The sequence below is a fragment of the Salvia miltiorrhiza genome, chromosome 5 (genome assembly GCF_028751815.1).
Source record: "Salvia miltiorrhiza cultivar Shanhuang (shh) chromosome 5, IMPLAD_Smil_shh, whole genome shotgun sequence".
In the NCBI taxonomy this organism is placed as follows: Eukaryota; Viridiplantae; Streptophyta; class Magnoliopsida; order Lamiales; family Lamiaceae; genus Salvia; species Salvia miltiorrhiza.
Genome location: NC_080391.1, coordinates 24,444,060 through 24,448,972, shown reverse-complemented (window position 1 = coordinate 24,448,972; position 4,913 = coordinate 24,444,060). Strand labels below are relative to the sequence as shown.

The 4,913-nt window shown below is 34.7% G+C and overlaps 1 long non-coding RNA gene across 1 annotated transcript; it reads left to right on the top strand.

Moving 5' to 3' along the window:
• Nucleotides 1–447: 447 nt before the first annotated feature.
• Nucleotides 448–4,073, top strand: LOC131024176 (uncharacterized). Its single transcript, XR_009101686.1, has 3 exons — nucleotides 448–1,835; nucleotides 2,752–2,835; nucleotides 3,437–4,073. It is a non-coding gene; the product is annotated as an uncharacterized LOC131024176 (long non-coding RNA).
• The last annotated feature ends 840 nt before the right edge of the window (nucleotides 4,074–4,913 follow it).

Genomic DNA, 4,913 nt, shown 5'->3' with positions numbered 1-4,913 from the left:
TTGTTATCCTCTTTTACCCAATTTATAGTTTTCTTTTATTTACCTTATTCTGTATAAAAATGATGTGGTAGATATTATAGTTATTTGACTTAAATAGAGATTATTATCTGACACTCTAATTTTCATGTGGGATAAACTTATTAGGGAATTTAAATTAAAAACTTAAATGATACAAAATATAAGTTTAGTATTCATTTTGAAACAAATTAAAATTTAGTAACTAATTTGAAACGAGTACTATAGTTTAGTGACATCTTATGCAATTAACCCTTGAAAGTTTTAATGTGTTTTGGAATTTATTTTTTGATATAATCTAATAGTGAAAATTGGGGAATTGATGGAAGACAATTTTTTTAAAAGTCACGGTTCTATAAATTAGTAATTAGTAATAGCCTTGTGGTTCATTTAAATTAAGGGCATGTTTGTTTGTCAGGTGTAATGCCCCGCTCTTTTAAATATATATTAGATTAAACATGTGCATTAGTTATAAAATTCTTTTAATTATTTATTGTGACTATTTTATTCAGATAATATTATTTCAGCAAAAGTCTGTATAAGAGATACAGAGCTGCGATTTAATATTCAATCATGAATCAAACCAATAATTAAATTATTGGTTTAGCTACACGTTTGAGACCTTGCATTACCAGTTGATTGATTTAATCAATAGTATTAGAAATTTTAGATTTATAACCGATTTCATAAATCGTGTTATTTAAATCGAATTGCTAGAATTATAACTCGAGTTTATGTTAATAATAATTTTATTATTTCACGCTTTATATGTTTAGTACTAAGTCGCGAATTAATTTCGACTTTCACGTATTAAATCTCAAGATTGAGGATTTAATTTATATAAATACGACGAGTATTTATTAAACGAGAATTGGAGAATTATTACAGGAACTAGGAGAAACTAGATCACGGCACTACACGTATGTCTCGATTTTTCATCCAACACATCAATTCCTACACTATTCCCTTGTTAGTCAAAATGTTGGTGCTAACAATTTGTCAAAAAAAAGTTGGTGGTTTGCAGAAAATTTTGGCTGCTTTGGACTTTCACGTATTCCAGTTTTGCTACATGATTTTTTCAACCTTTGCTACAGTAACACTATTCCAGTTTTGCCTATAAATTGCTAGGATTCGCAGCAGTTTAAAAACACACCAAAGCAGAAAATACTTCTTTCTGTTAGAGAGAGCAAGAGTAAGTTGAAGTAAAATCTCAAATACGAGAGTTTGAGGGTTTGAGACAAAAGCTTAGTTAGAAGCTTTTGGTGTGAGAAAATTAGATAGAAATTTTCTCGGGGTATAACGGGTTGTGAGTTGAGTGTTGTGAGTGTTGTAAACACTGTATTTTTTTTCTCCCTTTGTTAAATAGAAGTGCAGCAAGAGGTATGAGGCAAGAGAGAGTTTAGAAGAATTTTTTTTAAATTTCTTACTTGCAAGAGCTCAAGTGAGCTCCCTTCGCCGGGCTGTTTCTTCGCCGACCGGCCACTAGGCTCTGAACCGAGAACGTGTACTCGTTCCTCCATCTTCAGGCTACCAAACCCAACAATCGAAATGCCGAAGCCTTCTCTATATTTTCCTGACCAAAGGCCGCAATATCCTTCGGCGGCCAACGTCGAATTCCCGACTTAGCCACCGGCCAACTTACGGCCTTCGTTTCTCACTATCCTTACGACGAAAAAGGATCGAGAAACCACCGTTGTGTAGCCTGATCTACCTCGCACGAGGAAAACTAAGTAGTAGACCTTCGCGGCTAAACACCATCGCGGAACGACGACCGGAAAACCCCCGACGGACAACTTCCATTAGTGCTCACTTGGACAAGGGTAAGTTGACGCCCTTATTTCGATGCATTCCCGTTTCTATTATATTATGGGAAATTTCTGGGGTATAGATGGGAGTGTGGTGAATATTTGTTCAAAGTTTCATGTTATTTGAACTTCGTTTACTACCCTTTTAAAATTTGAGAAGTCTACTGCCAGTATCTGCTGAAACTGTCGTGAGGCAGATGATTAGGGTAATTATTTCAGTAACCATATGTTGATATTTAGCTCTAAAATTTTTATTGTATGAAGATATATGTGTTAGCTATCTACATATAAAATTTGAGCTCATTCAGGTAACGTTTTCTATTTTTTCAAAAATCTGGACTTTCAGTTGGCAGAAACTGCCGAATCTGGTAGGCGATGGGAAAATCGCTATATCTCTTAAACTACTTGGAGTTTTTCAACATACTTTTTTTTCAATTAAACTAGACTCAAAGAGGTTTCTATGGATATAAAATTCGACTCCATACGAGTTCGGAGTAAAAGCAGTTTATTAGTTGAAGTTGAATCTATACAGTTTTGTTGAGATGGAAATGATTCAAAATAATTCCTATTAAGGATTTTAAAGTTTTATTGTTGATAAAATATCACTTTTAGATTATAAATGAGCTATTGATGTATATATATATATATATTGGTGATTGGCATTATTAAATGGGGAAAAGGAAAACGTTTTATGTTTATAGAATTATTCTTTATTTATAATAGATAAATAAATGAATAATATAAAATGGAATTTCCTACATCCTCAAAGGTACATGAAATATTTTGATAAAGGAAGAACGATTGTATATGAGTTAGATATAGTTGTTTAAGGAAATATGGGTAGTTAGAGAAATGAGTGAATAGTGATTCACTGCATTTGTTGTTATCTTTTCTATTATTCACTCGAACACATGTTTTCGTGTTATCAAAGGTTCAAATAAACAAAAGCGTCTGAGTAACCTATCGCGCTAAGGAAAGAGAATCATTGTCTTAAGTAGCAAAACACTGCAATCAGGTGGGCATTACTTTTACTATACGTATATAGAGATCCCCTGCGTGTCGTAGGCCTCTTATACGAATGAATGCATGAGATGATTTAACTGTTAATTTCAGTTTTATATATCTATCAAACGAGTTTAATGCTACCTTTGAACAAGTTATTTCGTTACAAATCTTTGAACTGGAAAATATTACAACTGTTGTCTTGCCATAAAATGTTTAAATTTTAGTATGATATCTATCTGCTTTGGCTTTGCCAATGATGCAATCGAATTCGGGTCCTGAGCAGTTGATAGCTATCCTGCCAGGGCTAGTGTACACCAGTGACCGTGAGTCATCTAGCGGGTTGGCCGGTCAAGTGACCGTGAGAGGTGGCCACCTCTCCGGCACACAGTTCCAGATATGATAGATTACAAGAGAACTTAGTCTGCAGACGTACTTTAAGAATCACAAATGAACTTAGTAAGCTTGGGCCTTTTTAGCGAAAAACTCCCTTGCTGTACTGTTTATGATGGCATGACAATTTACAGTTTTGAAGCATGTATTTTTATACCTAGGCATACGTGCCCACTGAGTGCTTTTGTACTCAGCCCTGCATATGTTTTCTAAATGTGCAGGTTGAGCTGATGTGATGATGGTGCTGCAATGAGCGGAGTCTCCAGGGTTGTTAATAAATAGTTAACCTGTCTAGAATATGTCTTCATACATATGTCTAGCTACTTTCCGCTGCAAGATGTTGTTGATGTTATAGTATGTTATGTCATACTTTGAGTCTTAAGAGAATGGTTTCATATGATGTATAACTTGATTAATGATATTAATTAAGTTTTATGCTGTCTTTCATAGACTATTTTTCAATTGAGTATTCATGAATAAAAATGACGAGTTTTATTAAGATGAGTAAGTTTTACGGCTATAAATGACGCCCCTTTTCTTCCCCTTCTTCTTTAACCCCATCCCTAGTCGTAGATCACTCGGCTTAACTATCCTTAGTTAGGGCGGGCTGTGACAAAGTGGTATCAGAGCGAAGGAAAGCTCTGAATTATAAGTCTTGAGTTTAGTCTAGAATGAGTCACTAGACTAATAGTTATTAACAACCGTGAGCTCAGCGCACCATCACACCAGACTCAACGAGGTATGTAAAATTTCAAAGTTTATTTGACATTAAATTTTGAAGAGCATGATGTTGAGGTTATATGATGAGTTATGATGTTACACTTTGAAGGTGCATAGTTTGAGTTTGAGGATGACAACATGATTAATAATGAGTTATTATGTTGTATGAGCATATGTTGACGTTACATGATGAATCATGAGAGCGTTTATATCATATGATGTTATATGATTGAGGATGCATAATTATGAGTTATGATGTGATGTATTTGAGATGTTTTGTGATGAGAATTGTTTGAGCAATTGTGATAAGTCACGATGATTTAGATGAAGGAATCTAATGTCATTGTTAAGAGAGATTTTTTTCTAAGTAGAAGGATGAAATGAGAACTTAGAGCTAAAGCTTGAGAAAATTAGCAATTGCTTTAAGTACTTGTTGGTTTGAGTTATGAGTTTGAGTTATGAGCTTGAGTATAATAGCATGATTAATGATGAGTTATTAGCATGCTGCAATGAGATATTGTACGATATGTTGAGTTGTTTTGTGACGCGAGTTTTGCTCACGCAACCTTAATGGTACTTGAGGAGGTATCATGAGCCATAGTCTTTGGAGATGGCTTTGAGAGAAAATTGTTGAGTTGTCTTACTGAGTCACGATGATTTAGATTAAGGGATCTAATATCATTGTTTAGAGAGATCCCTACTGAGTAAAGATGGGACGAGATGAGAATTTAGATGTTTTGAGCTTGAGTTTTAAGATAACAGTACTACTTAGTAGGAGTTTTGCTAAGTTATGTTTTGTTTATTTCTGTTGCTGGAGCCAAGTAGAGTTAGTTCCTAGAGTCACCTTTAAGTTCTCCTTATAGGTTGGCCAGGACTGTTGGCACTGCACGAAAGTGGACTGTTGTGAGGTCGAACTCAGGGAAGATCGGATACGAGGACGAGGCGTACAGTATGTGGTACAGAGATACCCTAGCAGAT